The following is a 25,098-nucleotide window of genomic DNA, read 5'->3' on the forward strand; positions in this document are numbered from 1 at the left end:
AGGAGGCTCTTTATTTTAGGGCCCACAGTGACTGATCTGTCTGTGAATGCTTATAGGCTACAACAGGTAGCGCACCACAGAGACGTATACTCGCTTGTGTGAAATCTTATCTTTGGTTTTGGCCATTTGCCTGCATTTAATTGTTTTTATTTCTTCAGTTGTGAACACGTTGGTTTTAGAGGAAGGTCCCGACATTATAGTTAAACACATAAATCCTGCTAGTTTGGATTCAGGAGACGCCCTCTCTGCTTTTAAGATTAGGCTTAAAGCTTTCCTTTTTGATAAATCATGTAGTTAGTCCTGCTTTCTTCCCCTCATCCCCAACCGTCATGGCAGATGGTTGCCCTTCCCTGAGCCTAGTTCTGCTGTTGTTTTTTTCCTGTTTAAAAGAGATTCTTCCAATTGCTTGCTCATAGAGGGTCATCTGATTGCTGGGGCTTTCTCTCTATCATTGTAGTGTCTCTGCCTCCGTGATTTGGTTCTATACAAATGAAATTGAATTAAAATGAATTGAAATAAATGGCTCAAAGGACAGCTGTCTTGTGCTCTGGCCTTGAAGGGCTGTAAATTTGCACAACACCCACGAGCTACGTGCTATAATACATACACTGTAAACAAAGCATTTTTGGAACATCATCTTTTTTTCTATAACCTGCACTTGTACACTTTACTGATACAGTTTATTTAATAAAAACTGAACACAAAACACAAACAAAATTGGGATCTTATTTTACTCTCTTTAACTCTTTTATTTTAAAAATGAAACCTCTTTGTTTTTCTTTTTAAATGTTTAAAGCCTTTACAGACCTAGTTTATGTGAAGCATTTCGAGAGACAACAGGAAGTAGTTGGTAATGCTGTATTTTCCTGTTTGTTACAGTCACTATGACGTAACAGGGACAATGTCAGCTCACTGTGACTTTTGGTGCACTGCTGATGGTGTCAGAGGTAACTGCAGTAGGGCAGAAGGTCGCCTGACAGTCTCTCAGTAACATAAGAAATAAGAAATCTGACATTTAGGTGCAGAACTGTAGACAGCAGCCTCCTGCAGGCAACACAGAAATATTATTAGGATCATGACGCAGTGTTTTTATTTGTGTTAAGTGGAATAATCAGTGTTTGGTGCCAAGTCAGTGAGCAGTATATGTATTACGCTCAGTGACAGACACCAGACTCCAGTTGGTGAATCACAGGAAAACTTACCAGGCAAAAAACATATATAAAAATCTTTATCATCATTAGTAATGGTATATTAAAGGTTTAAATGCTATATTATTTTAAATACCAGTGCAATGGGATGCTTCAAACTTTATGCCAAGACTTAAATAACAAAACAAAAAAGCATATATTGATGGATTATAAATATCAGAGAAGCTTGTGGATATGAAATTGTGCATGTTTTGTTAGGGGGATTGATTATATGAAGTCAAATATCAATAACCTCAAAATGCGAGTGTTTGTTCAGTGGAAATATTAGAGTAATTCGTCTCATGACAGTGTGCTACCAGAGGGTGGCGCTCTCTACTAAGAAACAGTCTCTCATCAGAGGTCCATCAGCAGCGCTCTGCTCTGATGCAGCCATGATAAATGCAGTGTCCTTTACAGTGAAGTGAGCTGTGCTTCTCCAATATTGATCAAGGCCAAAAAAGAGGAATGAATCAAAGAAATTCAGAGTATTTTCTGAGGGCACATTAATGCTGCCTTACACTCAGCGTTAACTGGACACTTAAACCTTCCCAGTCTCTTCTCCAGGGCATTTGAGTTGTGGTTGCATTTGTATAATTGCTTTTGTGTAAGAGTGAGCAAAACTTTTAAACCAGAACAGTTACTCCAAACAGTGAAACAACTTTGTTGATGTGTAGGTGTGCTGACATTCCCTTTAAAACATCCAGAGGAGCTGGCTTACATGTTAGAAAATGATATGCAGCCCATACTGAAAAGAACCTGGACTTTGATTATCTATACTGTCATTTTCAAAACTATAACCCCCACCACCACCACCACCACCACCACCAATGCTTAAAATTCCTCAAAGCTGGAGATTAAAACATCTATGATGAGTATGTCAAAGCATTTATCTCTTTTTTTATTGAGTGAGGCTTTGGAAGAGTTATGATGAACCATAGATCAGAAAAAATAATAGTAAAATAATAATAATAAAAAAAAGACAGGAGAGTTTTTCTGAAATAACAGAAGTTCATTCAGCCTCAGTTATAATTAGTGAGCTTAGAGATTTTAGCTTTTCTGACAGCCCCCTCTCTCCTGTCACATTTTCAGCTAAAACTAATGCATATCATTACATTTCCCCATAGAAAGGACCTACTAAGTGCTACTAAGTGCTACTGAAATGTACTTGTGACTATGATGTTAGGATCTGCAATGCAATGAACGTTGTTTACCTCAGGTGGATATGACGTCACGGATTTGGAAGATCAAAACAACAACATCCAAATCAGCGATTCTTCCTTTTTTTTCCTCCTTCTTTTCACAGCGTGTTAAAATCTAATAAGAACATTAAGCAAGGAGCTCGTGCCTTTTCCTGCGAGAAAGACTGGCAGGCAGCGAGTGTGAAACTCCACATTTCGCTTTATTTCGACGCCCTCGGTAAGATTATCTTTTAAGTTACTTAGTTAGTTCCCCCCCTCCACCTCCCGGGCGGAGTAATATTCACTGTTTACTGTGTGATTTGTTGTTGCACGCATTCTCGGTACACAAGCTCGCGTGCACGGCTTCGTTATCTCATACTAGCGAATCGGTACCCTCCGCGTGCGCCCTGTTAGCTGCTGTAAAGCGTTTTTTTCCGTTCTGGTAAGTTTCACTACTATTCTAATGTTAACGTTAGCTTTGCTGTTTCGTGTCTAGATACCTGATGCGGCTGCTGCAGCTGCACTCGGATCCTCGCACCGAGTTTGTCTCGGTTTTGTCTTGCTGTTTGCCGAATTGTTACAAATAGCGAAATAAATATACACCTGTATTATTATAACGTAGGGCGATAGGTAGCGCCGTTTTAATGCAGCTGTACCGAGCGGCTTTTACAAGAATAGCTTTACGACTCTATATTTACCCTCTGCTTTTTTGTTCTTTTTCTTTTTTGGGAAAAGTTGGGTTTCTAACTTAGTTGAGGCTACTCGTGAGACCCCGGGGGAAATGCACCTCTCGTCCAAAAAGTATTTTCAAAATGAATGCTACATGTTTATAACGTGCTGCTTAGCAATGGCCGCTAACAGACCGTAATTACCACGCTACATATTAAGGATGTGCTGTAAAAGTTGTTTTTTTGTTAAACTTTACACGGTGAAGGGGAAGTTTTGAGTGCCGTGATTTCTTTGGAGTGAAACCAGGGATGGAGCTTTTCCCCCACGTGTTAGCTGTGCTCCAAACTCAGAAAGACCGGAGGAAGTCAGAAGTGTAGCAAGCCCTCAACTTTGAAAGTTATCATTACTTTTATTTAGCTGTCCATCAGTTGCGTTATTCAAGCGTGTTCTTTCGGTGTGGCTTCCCTGCTCAGCGGTAAGGCTGTGTACCCAACACAAGTAAAAGCGGATATTCATTTCGTAACGTTTCATTAACACAAAGGAATTGCGGAGTTAATTCCTAATTATGGCTGTGGTAACGTAAAATAGCGCTTTGAAAGTGTTAAACGTTATATATTTCAACTTTTATAGTGGTTTGCACAGGATGTGAGACAATGGTTGTGTTGAATAAGATGTGCTGTGGGTTACAGTTGAACATTTTCATAAATGTAAATTGGCTGGAGCTGCGATCACTGTACGGAAAATGGAGATTGTTTTGTTTGTTAATTTAATATTTGCAGATCAAGTTGTTTCAATAGTGTAGTTAAACTTTTTTTTTTTTAACTAATAGACAGTAACATTATTATTTGTGCAAAGGAATGTTGTACAGCACTGTAGCATTTAAGCTCACCTATTGCAAAGACGTTAAAACATATTTTTAAATTATTTTAACGTGCATTTTTTAACAGGGGTCTTACAGGCAAATAAGCACTATTTACAAATACAGTGGATAACTAATAAACAAATTATCTGATACACTCAGTCTGTATTAATTTTTAATATTAGGTAGAATTAAAATAGTGCCAAAAATTATTATATATATTTTTTAATAACTAAAGTAAATAAATATAAATAAATAAAGTCTTTCCCTAATGTTTCATACAGTAAGATTGCAGATGGCAACTAAAACTATCTGAAATTTTACAAAAGGGAAACTGCAGCTTTAACAACTATTGCTGGCAGTGCTCCCTCCTTCTTGGTCTTTGGATTAGTCATTGTCTGAGGGGAAAAAAACACTTTTTTGTAGGAGAAGTAAAGTAAACAGCCTCCAACAAGCGAACCTTGACAACCCAGATTAAGGAAAACATTGGAGATCAAACAGTGCTGCTGCTGGGCTGTTGTCATGAGCTGCCTGAGAGAGAGCTGCAGACTATTTGAACAGGCACTGGGGTTTGTGTGCTCACTTATGCAGAAATGGACCTTCGCAAATGCTGACCCAGGTTTCCAAAAAAAAAAAAAAAAAGGAAAAACTCAGGATGAACTTTCTTTGCAACTTTTCCAGGGCCTGCTGTTTGACACGGCTATTACATACAGACGTTCAACCTTCTGCTGTTTCTGATGGGAACGACCTAAGTGTGTCCCCCACGCCTCCGTCTACAAATGAGAAAGACTGTACTTTCCTGCTCCGTACTGAAACTGAATAAATTGAGTTGGCGAGGGGGGTTTTAAAAAAAAAAATAGCTTGAAATTTGAGGAAGAGCAGCTGTATGCATTGTAATGACGCAAGATGCTTAACACACCAATCTGTGATTTTGTATAATTTAGAAAGCCCTTGTTACTAGTTTGGCCTCTTCAGGCTTGGGTAAGGCTCTTCTTTGTAGAGAGCCGAGGTTCAACTGGTAAGAAAGTAATCAGTCACTCATGCATTCAGTGCGAGGACTCCCATCCCTGAGTGGAGCGGCCCTCTCTTTCATCTGACGGCTCAGTATTTGTGAACACACATTGAAATACCCTGTGCTGGGTACAGAAGGGCTGTAAACTGACTGTGCACCCGAGCTCGCAGCTGAATGATAAGGAGAGTTATTTTCGGGTCCAGTGTGGGAATAAGGTTCTGCTTTCACTATATTGTTTCCTTCAGATTTATTTGCCTGCTTCACCCCTCATTTGATTGCAGATTACAAGACGCCCTCAAAACCAGTTGCTCGAAACCTTTTTTTTTTCCACAAACCAAGACAAGTGACAGATGAATAAAAGGGAATTTTCTGGTAAATGAATTTGTCGTGTGATTTTTGCATGTTTGATTCACACGACACAAAAGGGGGAGAAGAGTACCGGCAATATGAATATGAGTGTAGCATGCTCATTAATGCTGTGTTACACGAATGGATAACAAAGGAAAGCAGAACAATATTTCCAGGGTAAAGGTTAGTGTGTCCCGGCCCCTGTGGCGCGGCCCGTGGCAGACTGTTCTCTGTGACAGCAAAGGCGATTGGTCAGAGAGTGGACAGCTTCAGGTGAGCTCTGCGCAGCTCCTCGGTCTCTATGGAGACTGCCAAAACGCTCAGGATGGCTATTAACTTGGGCAGCCATTAATTACTGTCTTCTACTGTCATCTGTCCTTAATAAAGGCAGGGATGCTGACAAAAAAATGTCATCCGCCTGCATGGGAGGAGAGAGAGCATGCAATTACAATCAATTAACTTGAGTTACAAAATGAATTTACTACTGGTGTTGTGTTTTAGGAATACAGTGCAACACTGGAGCACAGCCTGTTTATTGCTGGGAAATAAATTATACTTGAGCTGTTTAAATATATAAGAATATTTACTTTATCCTCTATGGTGTTTTTACATTGGATTTCAAAATAAAATGTATTTATTTTAATCACATAAGAGAAAGCAAACAGGAACAAACAATTTAAGAGAAGGGACACTTGTGTTTTTAGGAGTGCAGCAGAACCCATCCACATCACATGTTTTTAGTAAATAATCAAAATATTCCAAATTTAGCTAGTTATAAATAAGTGAATAGACAGTGTTATGAATTGTTGCTGGTAGACTTATACGAATATCCAAACAGTTTAATATGATAATTGTGCTCTTATTCCTATGAGTCCATGTTTTTCTCTCGAGCTACAATGCAGTAGCTTAAAAATCAGAATTTCCTCTGTAATACAACACCACAGAAGGTTTGGGGAAGGATGCAGGTAAGCTACAAACATTTTGGTCCAGACATGAGGGGCTCAGACATATGCTGCAAGCTGTGCTCAGCTGCCAGGCTGAACCTCAGCACCTGTTTCTATCAGCTGTCCAGTCTGTGTGTGTGTTTATGATGTTGCACGGTTGGGCTGATAATATCATTTTTTAGGGATTTTTCTCCAAAATGTATTGATAATCATTCACACAGATTAACTCACATTTTCGGCTGAATTTAATCAGGCTTTTTTTTGTGTCAGTGAACCGTATTTCTGCAACATCCTGGTTTGTTTTGCTCACAAATTCACTCTCACATTACTCAGTAGCTGTGACCTGAACATCAGTGTAACATTATGATAGAAATATGTTTATTATTAATATTTGCCAGTGTAATAACACCCTAATAGCGTATTTGTTTTATACACTACCTAAAGATGTACCACATATGTGTGTGTTTTGAGTGTATATAGGTTGTTTACTGACCCCCTAGATAATAACGTGCTGTTCTGTTTGTCATTCCAGGACAACATGGACAGGAAGTGAAGCCAGCTCTGAGAATAATCTAAAGCCACTTGTGACAGTTTGTGACATCAGAACTGTAAGTGGTTCTCAACTCTGTTAAAACTTCCATAGTTTATGTAGACACTGACTTATGATTTGAAGCCTCTCTGTGTGTGATTTGTCTCACAGATTTTTCCTTACAGTGTGAAGTGATGTAGACCCTAACGTTTGTTGCTTTGCTTGTCACTGCAGAAAAAAAGATAAAACCGTAATCACAGATGAACTAATTTAATGTTTGGATAGAATATCAGGAAAATCCTGACGTCAAAACCTGATTCAACCATCAGTGACAGCAATATGATCTAAGTTACTATGCTATATATCAGCAGCAGTGAATCAGGTGGAAGCAGAGAGCTAAAGTAGCATCGAAAAAGCTAACAGGAAAATCTCAGCAGTTTGGGGGGGTTTCACGCTAGTTATGTCAATAGATTTCATTGCTATGTTTGCCAAAATTTGAAGATAACCTGCAAACTGTGGTCAACTGAGTTGGTGCAACTGAAAAACTGCAGTGATGCTTTCTTTCTCTTTGTCAGTCTCATTGTTTTTATGTTTTGTGTTTACTGCACTTGTGGTAACATTAAGTGTTGTTACCAGCTCTTTTAATATTTTTCACTTCATTCGTATCCTCTCTCCACTCCATGTAAACATGTGTGTGTATGTGTGAGGAACAGTAAAATAAAGTGCACTCAGACTGAGTGGAGGAAAGGTGAAACTACACTACTATACATGACCGTAAATAACAGCTGCCTACACTGAAGTGAGATTAAACTAGTGCAAATGAATTAGATGATTAAGATGAACACGATTTCTAAACTTCGTATTTGTTTTTTTCTCATTATTATTTACTATTTTATGCAAAAAAATACAAAGTCAATAAAATTGATGTATTTATTTGTTACATTTTATTTTACCAGGTTTGGAAAGCAGTGTCTGAGTCAAGACCAATGTTGTCTTATACAGTCCCACTTTGTTTCTCACAGTGAGGAATGCATCTTATTTACACCTAACCACCAACGGTGTTAAATTAGGACATGGTATAATGGAAAAAAAGGTGACTGGGTGCATCCCTAATGGTTACTGTTGAGATAAAAGGGTCAGCTGCGTTGTAATTCCAGAGCTCATATGATGCAGGGTGTTAAAAAGTCAGCCAGTTTTACTGGTGTAGGAATTGTGATATTTATCTAACATAGACGTGACTCAATACAATGTGAAAAATCATAATCCAAAAATTGTAATAAAAAAAGGCAAAAAAAATTTTTTTCAATACATCAGTGGCAACTTGTGTGGTTTAGTATCTTTAAGCTGACTTCACTAGAATCTGTTTTCTAGTTAAGCCATGTGGTTAGATCTGCGATGTAGTTTGTCTGTTTGTGAAGAGTTTGATTCTTCTGTTGCCACGCTGTAATTTTCACTTTTTATCTTTGGTGGCTTTTCATGCTATGGCACAGATTTCTCTGTTCATGCAGAAGAAAAGGAGACTTTACTTGAATCACACTGTGTAAATCTTAAAACCTATCCAAAGCTGGATCTCTAGCACTTCAAAATAAAAGCTTTCCGGGCTTGCTTGTAGATTAGATCAATACTATGGTTTGTGGGAATAAGAGTAGCAAAACTGACATTTATTGATAGGAAAATGTCACAGACTACTATTTAAGCCTCTGTAAGTGTAGTAGGGATATGAAAAAATAAAAATAATAAAAATATAAAATGAGGTTGCAGGAGAAATTTTTTTTTAGGGCCTCATCTTTGACTTCTTCGCTGTGTTTTCACTTGCCAGTCCAAGCGTAATAAGAAACATAACATGGCAGAGCCTGCTCTTCCATCATCATTGCTGGGTGGAAAGTTGGTGTGCTTTGATCATGTCTTTTGGGCGCATCACTCCGGCTTAGCCTGCTGCTCGCTATGTGATAAGCCATCAGAGTACTCAGATCTGAGCCGGCAGCTCCGTGGGCTTGAGGAGAGACAGGAGAGAGTAATGGAGATGAGGAAAGAGCAGCAATGCAAATTTTGTTGACAGACTGTTGCTGCAGCTGTTCTCCTTGCCTTTGAATTCGACAATGTTACTGTCCCACTTCACTCATCTGTGAAGAAAAGGCCACATTTCATTTTTAAGTCCATTCTCAGTCAACAGCACCATCACAAGCTGTATTTTTTCCACCCTGTTTGTAATTAAAATACCTTTAATTAGAGTCTCATACTAGTTGTAAACACGTGTGATTTAATTATTTCACAAACTGCTATGCTCAGATGTACTGTAAGTGCAGTTAACAGATACAAGTTCACTTTGATGTTGAATGCTACCCCTTTCTCTCTGCTTTCCTCTGTTTCTGCATAAAACATCATTTTGTACCCCCATTATGAAACGGCACTCCTAATTGACGGGTTGTTGCTTGTTTATTTGATATATATTTACCAGCTGGGAGGTAATTGGGAAGCAGTAATTACCCAAGATGCAGTGCAGCGCTTAAGCAAAGGTGCTACCATGCTGATGAGTCTGGAGCACAGATGAAAGTATGCAGGTTACTATTATCATCCTAGCAAGCTGTTTAAACACTTGACAGCTGAGAGCAGAGATGGCTAATTGGGCCTGTGTCCCTTATACAGCCTCATTGTTTACTATGATGATGTACAGTGTGAGATCAAACACACGATACTTTCATCTTTTTTTGTACAATTGTTAATGGCATACCTTAGGAGATAATAGCGACAATAAAAGGCCAGTGGACGTAAGGGCCTTATGGATCCGTGGTCCATCGGGATGATGTAGCTCTCTCACTGATAATGGCCTTGTTAACTGAGATTCATTACTTCTTCATTCAGAGTCCCCTGGATATTGAGGAAGAGTGTTCTCAAACTATTGTTTTTGCTTCGGTGAAGTCATTCTGATGTGGTTTTGTGAGCTATTCATGGAAAGCGGTGACGGTATCTTCCCTGACTCCTGATGATTCAGTTGACCTGAGACTGGGGCGGCGCGGGTGGTATTTGACTTTTCTTTTGCTACTCAATTCCACTTTCACACCGAGTCTCGCTTTCTCTCTCTCTCAAACACACAGACTTTCTTTCAGTCTCCAGTTCACTCCCTCTGACAGTTCGAAACTCTCACCTTGTTTGTGTGCAGGCTGCTGTTGTTTGGTAGCCCGCTCTCCCAGTAGATCCTCAGATGTTGTTGTTGTTTGCCTGTATTGGTTGGAGTGTGTGACTTGCATTTGCCTGGCCTCCTTGGAGGGAGTTTGTTTTTGTTCTCAGCGTTGTAAACAGGGTGGGGCTCCATTCCCAAACCACTCAGTTGGAGATGGTTATTTTCACAGGAGTTATTTCTTTAATCATTTTGGTCAATAGATTAGCCAGGGCTGGAATTATGTGTTGAAGCAGATAATGTGGATAGCCATTTGCTGCATGTGCTGACTAGATAAACGCTGTTGTTTTTGTGATTAAAGTAGTTTTGTTGATATCGCTAACTTTGGTAGTACTGGATGATATTTTTTATGCATCATTCCTTTTTTTCTTTTTTGTAAACAAAGCAAAGTTACACAAAGTTACATTTTACCACAGTATAGTGTCTTCAGATGATTCTGTCACAAATGAATTTAGACAAATTGAATGAAATCTACACCCAGTTTTTTAAAATAACGTTAAATGTAATAAAATAATTTACTTTTAAATTACTAAGATATGAATAGCAAGATAATAATGAAAAATTTAAAAGGAGATTGTGGGAAAACAGTGTATAATTTCCTATTTAATATTTCCATTGTGTGCGACAGTATTTGCTAGTTTCAAGTAGTTACTCGTTTTTTTTAATGTTTTTTTTTAAACCAGAAAAAAGATTGACGTTTTTTTCAGTTTTCAATTTTTTCAATTTTCATTGGGGTTTTTTCAATAATATTTTAAATACCAAAAAGCCACAATGAACTCAAGTCCCAGCCACGTCCACAAAGCAATTATTATTAATTTCATTGTAACCAATTGGCGAAACATGTCTGAGTTTGGCGTTTCTTCAAAACGCAAGTTTGCAATTTACACAAAGTTGCTGAATTGCGGTGGGAAACAAAAAACCAGACGTTGACACTCCTACAGCTACAGTTGTTTTGAAATAATTTTAGTCTCATATTTGACTTGTTCTAGACTCCCAGTCTGTATAATATTTCCGGGTTTGTGTTTATCAGGTGTAAAGTTGAGATCCACAGAGATCCTTGTCAGATACATTTGTGGCTTTCACAGAGCGGCTCAGCATCAGAGGTTGCAAACATGTGTAAAGTCCCTTTTCGATGGGAGGCGGCAACCGCAGTGGCTGTCGGTTATCCTGCAAAAAGTAATCAAATGGCAGCAAACAAAGCAGTGCACTAACAACGTGTAATAGCGTTACACACGGCAAGTGGCACAGTAAAATGGAATGGAGGTAAACTTGGTCAAATCTGTACCCTGAAATCTGAATGCAGTGCTTTGTCACCCTGCAGTGTCAATACTGCACAGTTACTATCAGAGTTGTTAATCCTGAGACGAATGCTACAGTACTGTTGTATCATCATGTAAGTCTAAACATTTCGTTGATTTGTTTAGTACGTGGGGGTGACACTAATAGCGTTTCATGAAATTGGTGTCATGAAATTAGCTGTTGATCTATTCATATGCTGGTTTTATTTCTCCTGTAGCAGTTTGTTCAGGTATATAATTTATGGAATAGAGCTCTCTTAATAAAATTAAACAAAATATAGTAATGTAGTTTAAATAAGGTACTTTTATTGTATCTTCAGTGCTGTCCTAATCGTGTAGAAGGTGCTGTAGCAGCATTTCAATGGCAGTATTTCTCTGTTTCCTAAGACCAGTCGGCTTTCTCTCTTGACAGTAAGCGTGCACGTGCACATTGTGCTCAGGTGACATAACAGCACGCTAGAACAACAGGCACATAGCTCATTTGTAAAACGTGACCTCTGAACAAAATGAGTGTTTACGGTGGCAAGAAAAAGACAGCAGCAAAAAGTAGTTGTAAAAAAGGACAGACCTTAGCGATCAGCTTCTTTACAAGATTTACATAAGCTCTTAAATATCTCTCATAAATGTGCAATTGCAGTTGATGTGAATGGGGACTTGGCTTATGCAGCTGGTCTAAAAAAAGATGGAGACAGAACAAGAGAATGAGTGGGTGAGTCACAGAGAGAAACTAAACTAGAACTGAAACCTATTTGTTGCTTATTTTGTTCCAGGTAGTAGAGTTAAAAGCATGAGAAAAAGTCTAATTGTGTACTTAAGGAGTGATGTGAACAGCACGTCACTTTCAGGTCTCTGCAAAAAGTGACGCTGGGAACGCCAAAGGCTGACTTTGTGTTTATAATGACTTATGTACCGGTCAAGCTTACAACACATTGAAACAGTGTGCATAAAAAAGCAACCAAATTCTTTTTCCATGCCAGGTTTCCTACCAGACAAACAAACAAAAACAGAACACACACACACGTATGTATTATTCATTTCACTGTATATACCTTTAATACTTTTGATAGAATCACTGAACGTATTTGGATAATTTCCTTAACTTTGGACTCGAGGCTGTAAATGACTAAATTTTGGAATTCAGAAATCAAAAGTCGAGGCCTCTCGAAACTAATGTCTCGTCATAACTCAAGAAGTCATATGCTGAGAATTTCACACAGAGTTTTTAACGTGAATTGATGTCCTTTCAACTTCCCGTTCTGCAGAAACACTTTCTGGCAACTTTTTTTTCAACAGGAATAGAAGGGGGAATTGTAACCATAATTCACATGTGTTGTGTTACTAAAACCACCTACACAAGGTGGGCTTGTGATTGGTTTTGTTTCTCTATTTATTTGTTTTTCTATTTTTAGCATGATTACTCAAAAGGCTATGGATGGATGTGAGCTTAACCTGATTTTAGCAGTGATTCTGTTTTGCATCCGTATCTGTACTCTTGATCATTTCATTTGATACTTTTTGAAACACTCGTCAAATCGAAATTAGAAAAGTAGGTGAAAATCATCTAGATGTACTCTAGAAAAAATTATAAAGGAATTCTAGATATTCTTTTGGGTCCAGGGTCTCACACAAGTCGTGCTTTTCTGCAGTGTGTGAAAACTGACTACAAGTCCAGACATTGTGAAATGTAAGACTAATAAGAGCGATACTGGCAAAAGACATCAAAGTACATTCAGCGTCATGCTCCACGGTTGCTTTCCCTCTAGCTCACGGCTGGTACAATTTACATTTTATAGTTTACAGCCTTTTGTCTAAAAAATTCTGCACCTGTTGTAAATGCTGTAAATGTAACTTAAGCAATTAGCTGTTTTGAGTTATTGGATATTTTTCTGAAAGCCTTTTCATGTTGTTCATAAGGGGTGCATGATGTACAAGGTTTTAATGTGTTGACCGATCAATTTCTCACACTGAAAACAACTCATAGTGAGAAATGAGTAAATCAATCTTTTCATATCCTGCTACACAGAGGAGCCGGGCCAGGCTTTTGAGTGCATTTCTGTGTACTTTATATGCAATTGTATGCCGAGATTGAAGGGCTAATTCAAAGAATTTTAATCACTCTGACAAACCCTCTTGCAGTGTCATCTTTTTTGCAAATGCCCTATAAAATGAATAGATGAGCAGTCTCTTTTTAGAGCATAATGGCTGCATTAGAATATGAGATGGATAGTAGATGAAAATTCTGAATCCTACATCTACGCTTTCTCTTTCACTCAGTCACTCTGATCTCTTTTATCAATAGTGATCCTGTTTAAAAGAACTTCCAGGGCACAGTGAAGTGTTTAGTTCAACCTCACATAGACAGAGCAATGGAAAAAGCAGAGGTGAGAACAATTTGAGCAATAAATTTTAGAATCACTGGTGCAGGATTGACTGTTTCAGTACAGGATTAGCTAATGTATGATTTCATGCTCTAGAAGCAATAATAGATTTGTTTTGTTTTTGCCTTCAAATCCCTCCACCTTCATTGATTGCAACGCCACACCCTCCTACCAGTGACCATCATAGTGACAGATTTTTTTCCACCAAGTGAGATCATGCCATTGGAGACTGTGAGTTGTTCTCACCAGGGTCAACCACATAATGCCAGTCAATATGTAAACAATGGTGGAGACAGTTTCTCATAGTCTAACTGACATTTTCTTGGCTGATGATTCATCTGAAGATGTCATCTCACAAAGTGTTTTCAGGGTGCTCTGTACTTAGAGAATGAATATTTCACTCAGTGATCTCTGTTCACCGCATTCACTGCCATATGCAGCATATGTTAGTATCACAGGCTGTTCACGGCAATTGACTTCTTGTCTGGACTCTGGTCCACTGTATTCCTGACATCAGAACAGAAGTTCTTGTCTAAACAAACTATTATTGCTGACAGAATGGACCTATTTATTTTCATTTTTCATTTTTACTGTAAACTTTCCAGTCCCTAAAACACAAGAAAAACCCCTGAAGAAATGGAGTGAACATCAGAAGTGGCTCTGATCATGTCCAAACAAACCTTGAATCTCTAAAGATAACAGATAAAATGTTGTTTAATTTGTTCTCCACTGCTTTTTAAATACGATATTTCCTTCTCTAATTGGTGATATGCACAAATTTGAGCATTTAATTGCAATAGATGCACTATTTTCCTGTGACAGCCTACAGTAAAAAGAGTGAAAACACCCGTAAAATGAGTTTCAAAGCACTCCTGCAGCATCATCTAAAATGTTTATTCATACTGAATAGATATCAGCATGTGTCGTTGAATGTGTCAGCTGACAAATGATGAGAAACTTTAGTGTAGAGCTGCCAGAAATAAATATATTTCTATTTGATTTTTTAAACACACAAATAAAACCACGAGGGTAAATGAGTATTCACCTCAAATTATTCAGTACAGGATGTTTTGGTTTGTGATGACACTTCCATTCGGTTTGCCCCGTGATTGATGTCAGAAGTCTTTCAAAACAATAATGTAGAATGCACCACCAGAATCCACCTGAACATTTTTGCAGTTAGCAAGTTGTTTTTGATCAGATGACATGTGGATGATTTTTATCAGATGGTGGCTACGTGCTACTATTGAGAGAACGATTAACAGGCGTTGTATTATTTACTACAACATTGTCGTTATCAGTATTGGGAAATGAGAAAACATATGCAGTGATAATTCACTTACAGCCACAGAGTTGTTGTTGCTTCACCGGTAAACGTTTTAATATGCTAATGATGTTGTGTTGAGGACACCTCCACATAAGGAGTAAACATAGGCGCCTTGTATTTTATCCTCCTTTTGTTTGTTTTTTTGCTTCTTTAGATGGTGGTTTGATCAGTGTCAGCTAAAGGCATGTTTCTGATATAAAGAGCTCTGTTACTGAAGTTACAGGAGGCAAAGGAGTTTCCTTGCTTTCATGTTGTGAGAGTGAAACCACAGATATTTTTCTGCTTTCTCCACTCGTGCTAATGTAAATGATTTGCATGGAGTTTGTCCCTGCTGATTAAGGCTGTTTGGACTGTTCTTCTTTGGAACCATGCCAATTGAATTTTCTGCCTTCTAACACGCTTGGAGAGTGGGGAATATGGTTCTCATTGGGGCCTGAGGCTTGATCTCCTTCTAGCCTCCCCCAGTCCTCTCACATCACTCTGACAATTAGTAAGCTCGACCATTCCCAAATGACACACGTAATTAAAGAGTTGGCATTATAATTACAATATGCTTATTGTCTGTTTATGGGTTCTGTGAAGTGCATAATGCACTTGGAGATTTCTTTGGTGTAAATGGATTTAGGGCTCTTAATATACTTGGTGGCAAATGTGATTTCATGTGGTTAACATCTTGAAAAACCTCCTTTATCAGCCCGCTGACAGTTGCTCGGTTTGTCACGCATAAAACACAATTTTGGCTGAAAGAAAAAGGTGGTACCAGAAAAAAAATTATTTAGTCATGGGCTTTTAACAGGTACAACAGTAAATGTATGTTAAGTAAATGATGCAATTTATTTCCTTTTTCTCATTGCCAGATTGGCTGCCACGGGACCTCTGCCAGCTTTAAATAAGTGGTACACAGATGGTATTCACATGGTGCCCACTTGGTTACAAAACGGTCCCAGGGAATAAAGCCCTGCTACAACAACCATTAGGTCAGCTGGTGAGCCTGTTGCTTTTGCACTTGTGTGTACAAATGGGTTAATGTTGTGTCATTGGGCCGAATTCTTTGGTTAGCACGGCTCGTTCTCCGGGCTCCAAAGTGAAATGGAAGATGCACTGGTGAAGGCTGGGATAGAGAAATAGGAGAGAGATCCTCTCCTCTCCTCTCCTCTCCTCTCCTCTCCTCTCCTCTCCTCTCCTCTCCTCTCACTCTGCAGCTGTGCAGGTCTCCAGGCTTGCTGGCTTTTTGGAGAAGTGGTGAACTGTGTCATCTCTAGTCACTAACAACTAACAGCTGCAGCGCCAGCCGTTGCTGCAGATCGAGGGACAATGTGGAACCGATTTTCTAACATAGAGAAATAAATAAACAAAGCCTGTGGAAAAAAAGAAACAATACCACAAACAACACACAGCTTATGCAAATGCGGGGAAATGTGTTCGGGAATCGATAAGCCCTATTTGTGTGCAAAGAGACTATAGGACAAGAGTGACCATTTTACCAGAGATCCACATAACCTGTGTGTGCTATTTTATTTGCAAGTGATACCTCAGAATATGTGTTTTTTTCTCCGTTACAGTATACGTCAAAGCTGCACATTATTATTTGCTAGTGCGTGTACTCGTAACATACCAGATGTTTGAACTAAAGTTGAAGCAAAGTTTTAGTCACTGTGGTGAGAAAGGAGTCAAACTTTTAGTGGGCTAAAGGTTGAATATCATAACAAACTGCACACTCACATAGTTAATTAGAGATATTTTTCAGGAAATAGTAAATCTATGTCAGCATCTTAAGCCCTTTTACTTTTGGTCTCATTTGCTGCTCTTATAAATTTGGGCATTCTGAGTGTGGCAAGAAAAATGAAAACTTAACATTGTTTAGCTTTTAATCCCAGTCACCTTGTAATTGTTTCTTTGTCATAAGCAGCTATTACTATTGCTAGAAAATGGTAATGCTTTGAGAGACTCATCTCTTCCAGAGAATGGCTCTCTATCACACTCTCACATTCTTTTAAAAGGGAAAAGGAAGATGAATTTTGTCCATAAAGGCTGTATCACAAGGGCTTTTTATCCTAAATGGCTCTGGGGATTGTTATCTGTGGGAAGTGTGTCCTGCCTCCGTCGTGTTCAATCAAGTGTCCACTTAGCTGTGACTGGGAGTAATTGTTCCCAAGTGGGCCACACACTGACCTGTTAATGTCTGTGTTGACCCTGTAACCTTGTCAGCACGTCTTAGGGAGGAGTTTAAATCATGTGGATCTCCTCGGTGTCTTTACGCTACCGGGTCAAGTGGGCGTTGGTCCTGAAACACCACTCTCTTGTAATGGTCCCTGGTAGCATGGGTCAGCTAGGGGTGTTCCCAAAGATCGCCTCTTATTAAATGAGGTGCTGGGAGTGCTGTGACTTAATGGGTCAGGCCATTGATCCGATTCACCGCCAGTGTCCCAGTCTCTGCTCTGCGGCCCAGTCGGTGACTTGACTCTAGCTGATTTTAAGTTACACTAAACCAGAGAGCCATCTCACTTTGAATGTATCTTACTGAACCCTTCCCTTGAATTTCAGACTTTACACAGTACACATTCAAGGCAGCAGTGATGTTCACACATGGGCCTCTGCCCAGTCGGAAGATTTAAATAGTCCTGGGTGGCAGAGCAAGCTTGAGTGTACGCCTAGAGGAGGATGAAATATAACTTTTAGTTGTTTACTCATAAAGTTGCTTACTCATAATGTATAGTTACATTCATAGAAAGCTATTTCTGATATTTTTGTATGATGTATGGATGCACTGATATATAGTCTGATTATGAATTTAGGTCAATTTTGGCACTGCTGACTAGTATTAGCATATAGATAAATAATGGTAAATAGTGGTAAATGGTCTGTATTTGTATAGCGCTTTACTTGGTCCTAAGGACCCCAAAGTGCTTTACACTATACACAATCATCCACCCATTCACACACACATTCACACACTGGTGATGGCAGCTACAGTGTAGCCACAGCCACCCTGGGGCGCACTGACAGAGGCGAGGCTGCCAGACACTGGCGCCACCGGGCCCTCTGACCACCACCAGTAGGCAACGGGTGAAGTGTCTTGCCCAAGGACACAACGACCGAGACTGTCCAAGCCGGGGCTCGAACCGGCAACCTTCCGATTTCAAGACGAACGCCCAACTCTTGAGCTACGATCGCCCCCATTGTGGTTGAGTAGTATGTTATTTCTCGAAACGGAGATGTCTTTGTTTACCAGGAACAAAGAGATAACTAAATAGATACAAAATAAAAAGACTGGATATATCATTATTAGCTATTGGCCAAATAGTTTTTTAAACATCAAATCATAAGAGCACTGAGAGCTCATGAAATCCCAGTCTATTTGTGATACAGCGCGTAAATCCCATCATATTTGGATCTTCTCATGAAGTCTGAGTGCTGTACATTTGATGTGGCAAACTTGGCAGCAATCCTTGGCCGAAGTCACAGACCGCCCTCTGTCGTCAAACTTGAAGTTAGGGGACCGTCTGAAAGGAAGTGCTTCAATTGAAGGGCATGGGGACACAATAGAGGAGCCATCAATCCATGAGGGGGGCTGTCTGTTGGGATCAACATTTTTTGTGAGTAATGACAGGCATGCAACAGAGTAATCAGAAGGGTCTTATCTTGGGCCAATGGTAGGCCCAGGAATGTGGACGGCCTGTGGAAACAGCAGTCGCACTAATGGGGTTAGTTGAATTCCATACTGGTGAATTATGAGGAGCTGGGACGTTTGGGCTGTGGTTTGTTGTGTCTGGTTGGAAAGCTACACCGCTCCACACACAGAGTTATAGATTTGGTTTTTAACACGCTTTCTCATAGAGCAGGCCAATTAACTGGGAGCTGCACTGCTTTGCTGTGTTGCTAGAGACACAGCCACATTAAACAGCAAACATGTACACACATATATCACGGGCCAACAAGCCACACATGCAGCCGTGACTCCTGTGACAGGGACAAAACCAGATGTAATCTGTTATGCAGCCTCATTTGCATGATCTGAATTGTATATGGAAGTCATTAGCCTCTTTCCACTTGTTTATCTGGCTACAGATGAATGCTTTTGAGCTAAACAGGTTTTTAAATAAACTACATGCATGTCGTGTTGCAAGCTATTTTGGAATGTACAAGTGCTGTGACATTTATGTCAAAGACTATACAGTAATATAAAATATGTTACTCATGTTTCTGTTTTACACTCATCAAACCACTCGGAGTTGTGGCATTTTTCTTGTCATATCGCGACGGTGATTAACGCCTATTACACAACCTTAATTATCCTTTTGTGTCACCTTGCTTATTTTGTTGTGCGATTTGGTACTGTTCTTTGCTGCTTTTCTTTTTTACATTTACATATTATAAAGTACACGCTGTATAAAATCAATTCAGCATATTGTTATGTTGATATTGCAACTACTCAAAGGGAATATTGTAACATCTTTACTGGTTTAGGGTCAGACATAAACCACAGATACAAACACTTTTGATATTTTTCATTGTGTATCTGTCATAGTTTCTTATGTGCATGTTCTGATATGAAAGGAAGATAACTTGGTATGCATATAGGCCAAGAGATGCCAACAGGAATCAGTGTGTCATAACTTAACAAATACCTGTGGCTGAAGACCATCACGTTTACTTTTGACATTCCTTATGTCATTTCTGTACGCGTGGGCTTCGCGGACCGGGGTAGGGGCTTTCCCCACCTTTCACTTCCTGTTTGTAATCTTTGTATCTTTCCCCTTCCTTTTCTCTCTCTCTCTCTCTCTGTTTGTGTCCTCTGTGTGAAACCCCCGTGGTCCTGCCCTCAAGACCGTAAGCTGAAGTCTGATTGGAGGAATGGCGTGCCAATCGACCCTGCACCAGTGATCAGGGTATGTGTCAGTCCTCCCACTATAACTCTTCTCTTACTGCATACAGTAATGTGCCTGCTGTTTGTCTGTGAAGTGTCTTCAAAGCACTGTAAGATGTGACTTTTTGGCTTCTGTGTTTCAAGCCATAATTTGTTTGAAACACATCCCAACAAAATATCGTCAGTTTTTTAGCAGTTTCACTGTTAGGCTTCACTGGCTACTAAGCACAGATGTGAATAATAGAGACACAAATAGTCCCGGAGAGAGTTTACTGTTTTGGGGAAAATATCTAATTTTAGTGACCATTATTGCAATTATTTTAAATAAATAAACTTCAGCTCTGCATCTGGGAGGACTGGTCCCAGGCTTCTAAACTGCTGGCCCGCTTGTCCAGTTTTTGCCAGCAGTTTAAAAAAGGCTGCTCCTGTAAGTGGCTGTTTTCCCAGATGGAGAATCAGGACAGTCAATCAGGGGTACTTCACTACCCCCTATTCCTGGAGGTCCCAATTCAGACCTTTTAAATGGAAACTCTTAAAACAATGATATGATATTGTTCGATTCAAGTATGAAGGATAATAATACAAAAGTTTAACCATGATTTGGGTAACATTTTGAGGGTGAAGTTGTAATTCTAGCTGTTCTGACCATTACAACCATTTAAAATGTCCTTATATTATCTTCTTGAAACAGTGAGGTGATTAACTGAATAATAATAGTTGGCACCTGATTTTTGGATGAATTCAGAAAGAGTATAAAAGCATAAAAATTCACAGCTTCCTAAATATTTGCTGGTTTTCAGAGTCTTCTGTGAAAGTAGCTTAAATCTTTGTATCTTTGGGTTTTGGATTGCTGGTCAGACAAAACATGACATGTCCTTGAGCATCAGAACTTGATAATGGGAATTGTTTGCATTTTGTTAGAGATAATAAAATTAGCTGTTGCTCTGCTAGTCTGAAAGAATAACACAAATGACTGCTTTAATATATAAAAAAAGCCTTTTCTTCTTCCAGAAAAATCCATACTTTTTGTTTTCGTGACTGTTATGTCCAGAAGTTTTTAGTGCCCCATTATAACAACAGTCTAAAATCAATAAATTGTTTAATATCTGTTAATGCAGCACGTCACGCGCTGTTTAAACGTTGCACCATCTGCTGCTTTCTGTTTGTGACTCTCCTTTGTTTTTTAATATCTTTGGTGTGAAGTAGTCTTTCCATCCCTCTTCTCACCTCTGTCTGCCCCGGGAGCCCTGATTGGCTGAACACTTTCCGCACTATAGTCTGGCTGCTTGCCAGCCATACTGCCAGTGGCTGCCGTGCCCCCTGATCAGAAGAGAATGTGACATTTGTGCAGAGGTAATGGAATCTGCGTGCAATTAAATCTCTGACTGTGAAGAGGAGTCTATCTCCTCCTGCTCCCCCCATCTCCTGCCATTCCCAGCAGCAGGGGGGGTCAGGCACGATGATGAAACCATCCCAGCAGGCCCCTTCACTGCACTCTGTTTCCCAATCTCCATGTCAGGTTGTATTTTTTAACTTTGCCGCACTAGACCTGCCTCTATCTGGCAATTAATTGCAGAAAACATCCGTTAGGAATCTCTCCAAATATTGTATAAAAATTAATATTCAATTAGAAAGATTACGTTACACGGCGGTAACATTACCAGCGTTGTGGTGAATACTGCTGCAGGTGACAGTTGTTATTTAGTCGTGAGCGTTGTTGGGTAGTTAAGCATGGTCGAATGTGTTCTTTTCTTAGACGACTGGCACAGAGCGAGAAAGACAGAGAGGCAGAGGGCAGATTCATGCATGGATGAGAAAAGGGTCATATCTCTCTGCTCCTCTTTCTCTACTGGCCTGCCACTACACTTAACGCCTCATTTGTGGGCTTTGTGGCCAATGGCTTGAGTCTGCTATCCGTTGCCATAAAAGGCAGTTTTTTCCTCTCTGCTGATGGGGCACTTGCTTGTGGGTTAATACCAGACCCCCACTACAGGCAGACTCATATCTAATGGATAATGGATATGCGTATCCCCATCAGGACTGCTCATAAACATAAAATTCGCTGCTGCCATTGTATTGGTGGAGCTAGCTGAGAAGAACAGAGCAGCACCATGTGAGCATTTCCCTTGAACTTGTGTAGGAGTAGTTCATATCTGTGTTCCTTGTCCTCACAGGGTGGACCGAGATGCAGGATATCCAGGTCAAGGTTTGGCTAAATCCTCCCTTGTTGTTCACACCCTGTGTAGGTCTGTCCTAAAGGCACAATCTAAGGCTATACCTCCCTGCAGATCGGCCACTCGATCAACTACATAATGTGATTATTGAAATGGGAATTCATCTTCCTGTTCCTTCGAACAATGAAAGATTACCGTTTATTTTTTCACGTTCTGCTGCTGAGTGTCAGAGCCCAGCTTTAATGTGACTGGTTTCCTGTCACAGTTGACTCTTCTTTTCACGTTCAGCTTTCTCTGGTAATGTATTTTGTCATGATGAATTATTAATATCAGCGCTGGTTGAAGGGAGTGTTGTCTCAGAAAATATGAGAGTCACTCTGTTTCTTTGTATTCCTGCAACCAAGGGTTAATTTACACCAACAATCAAATGAACCTTCCCGTTTCCTTGCTGCCGTATGGATCGTGCTGAAAAGCTGCTGGTCTTAACTTTATTCGCTAACATCCTGCTAAACAACAGAGAGAGCCATTCCTGTTTTCCTCTGTTACAGATGGCTTTGGTGTGTTTTGCGATAAAGAGAAAAATGCTTTGCTCGGAGAAGGAGAGAGAAGAGGCTTACGCCATTAGTGTCATTCGAATGGTGAATTAGATCAGACTGACAGATAGATGCGGAAAATTGTTTTAATTGTATAATTATCTCTGGTTAGCCACTTGTGCGGAAAAGTGCTGTGATGTGGGTGAAGGCCGGGGAAGAGCACATTTTGGCCTTTATGTGCTTATTTTGTCTTTGCACAGCAAATGAACAACAATTGGGGGTCCTAAGGATAAAACATAAACACACCCAAACGCACAGACACTCACACTCCCCCTGGGCAGGTTGAGACGTGTTCATTGAAATGCTGCCCTTTAAAGTAATGTGTCTGGCCAGTGAGCCTTCTCCTCAGGCAAAGAGGAAGGCGCCTATAACTGTCTGATGAAGATGGCACAGCTTAGCACAAGTGTAACAGCTATACACAACATTCAGAGGAGAAGGAGAGGCTGAATATATTTGTGGCATGCCTAACCGCATTCAGCTGATTTCTGATCGGATGCAAAATAGTAGACTACGCGCAGATGGCAGTAAATACGTGGCTTCATAACTGCCGCCTGCTTTGTGCATTTTTTTCTTTTGTAAAACATTCCCATGAAAGAGTTTGCATGAAGCTCCTATCTTCAACTGCCAATTTGGTTGGAAAATATTGCTGTTTTAAACAGTGACGACTTACTGTTGCAACATGTGCTGCTGCGTAGCGTCCGATTTATTAACGTAGTCCTAATTTGTTAATTATTTTTCACATAGATCATTATTTTAATAGTTTTGGACAGAAGCAATCTACCATTCCATCCTTTGGGCAAACATTGTCATTACTGTTGAAGTGTCAGCTGCTTTTACTGAATACTGCTGCTGTTTTAAAGCTTCTGTAGAGGTCTTGGGTTCAGATTTAAAGAAAATGTCCTGATCTTAATTCCAGCAGACTTTATCATTGAAAGGATTTGCTGCAGTTTTCTAAAATACCTAATGCTCTGTTTGGTGTCCTCTAAATGTACAATTGTCATTACATTTTCATAGAGATAAAAGCATCCTGGCTGTAGCATATAGTCTTATTTTGACAGATCAGTTTCTGAGTGATTTTTTTTCTAGCCCGGTGGGCAAAGCTAAGCCCAGGCCAAACACTGACGCGCTGCAGTCAGCAGCTGCATGCCATTTTCAGCTCAGCTCATTCAAGTGTAATAAAACAATGCAAGAAGTGCTGGAGGATTGCGGCCCTGGATGCTCTCGCTCTTGAAATAGGACCACCTTTCGGGCAACCGTATAAACAGTAAAGGGAGCTGCTATCCTGTGAGTTTCTGTCGTTCATTTAATTCATCGGGCGTTCCTGTTCCTTATTATGTAACAGGCCTGGTGGTTTGTAATCGTATCAAGAAAGACCTTCAATAGTTAATCAAAAAATGAATGTTTGCACACTGCACCAGTCTCGAAATCCACAGCGATTCATGGACTGCGAGCTTGTCATGTCTCAGTTGTTACCTTCGTCATGCTCCGTTGTTCAGTTGCATCTCCTGTTATAATGCACAGGGGATTAGCAGGTAACAAGGCAGCAGCACTCCTCTGAGGATGTTGCGCGTGGCTTTGAATGTCTCACACAATACAACATAAATGAGGCGGGGGGTGGGTGTCCCACCAAATGGTGATTTCCCAGCTACACAGGGAGCCTCCTCCTGGATAATGTGGTAATGAAAGGTGACAGGAAGGACTCAGGGTCTGGAACGAAGCCGGGGCAGCTGGTCAGAGCAGGAGTATAGGAAGTAGTGTGCACCCGGGCTAAAGTGCAGCGAGAAGCAAATTAAAGCTCATATCTGCCATCTCCCTCGCCTCCCTGCACTTTCCTGTTTGGACTTGAAGGTGATTGGGAGCCAAGGCGGTGACAGTTGACGGAAGCTGCGCGGAGGAGAGAGTATTTATTTACAGTGAGATGCAGCGATGCTTGTTCAGGATGCGGTTTCACGCAGGATGTGCACCCCCTTCTCCACCACCACCACCACACACACAGACACACACCTCCTCCCATCTTTCTCATCTCCACCCTTACACTACAATCCCCAGGTTTGATCAAGAATGGGAAGTGGGTTATTGGAGAGGAGGGGCTGGCCTGCTGCAAGCCAGGCAGCCTGCATTGTGTAAGAGGCTGGGTCTGGATCCAGCCAGCAGAGAGCTCACTCAGCATGTCTTCCTGCCTAACCCAGGAGGTGGTACCAAAGTCAACATGGGTCACTGAAAAAAAGGAGTGTGTGAAGCACTAAGATTGTATTGTGTGACAGAGATTTTCTTGAGGTGTTACATAATCTAAGTAAAAAAAGGCAGTGAACAAAACGGAGCCTGTGAGAAAAGCTTACATTTAAAAGAGCGTGTGTTTTAAGAAAGTTCAAACGAGTGTGTCAGGTACCCTTCCAGGAATTCTACCTTGTAAAGCAGGGGTGGGCAGGTAAGGGTGGGGGTGGGGGTGTAAATCCCAATAATTACACTGTGCACTGGTTGAAGTGCAATTACCATTGTTGTCACCCTATAATACACGATTCAGTATTTTAGTAAACTGCTCATTTTAAAACATGCA

The 25,098-nt window shown here is 40.2% G+C and overlaps 1 protein-coding gene across 11 annotated transcripts in view; it reads left to right on the plus strand.

Moving 5' to 3' along the window:
- The first annotated feature begins 2,449 nt into the window (after positions 1-2,449).
- The window catches only part of foxp1b (forkhead box P1b), a 146,263-nt gene continuing 123,614 nt past the window's right edge, over positions 2,450-25,098 (plus strand). For 9 of the 11 annotated variants that reach the window (XM_035904968.2, XM_035904977.2, XM_087840527.1 and 6 more), the window contains exons 1-3: positions 2,699-2,807; positions 6,730-6,805; positions 19,735-19,796. The gene's annotated coding sequence lies outside the window, so the exon portion shown is untranslated. Of the gene's footprint in view, positions 2,604-2,698; positions 2,808-6,729; positions 6,806-19,734; positions 19,797-25,098 lie in introns of those variants that run through there. The other 2 variants (XM_087840528.1, XM_087840530.1) reach the window with 2 other exon arrangements.

The sequence above is a fragment of the Neolamprologus brichardi genome, chromosome 5 (genome assembly GCF_056152115.1).
Source record: "Neolamprologus brichardi isolate AB-2024 chromosome 5, ASM5615211v1, whole genome shotgun sequence".
Lineage (NCBI taxonomy): Eukaryota > Metazoa > Chordata > Actinopteri > Cichliformes > Cichlidae > Neolamprologus > Neolamprologus brichardi.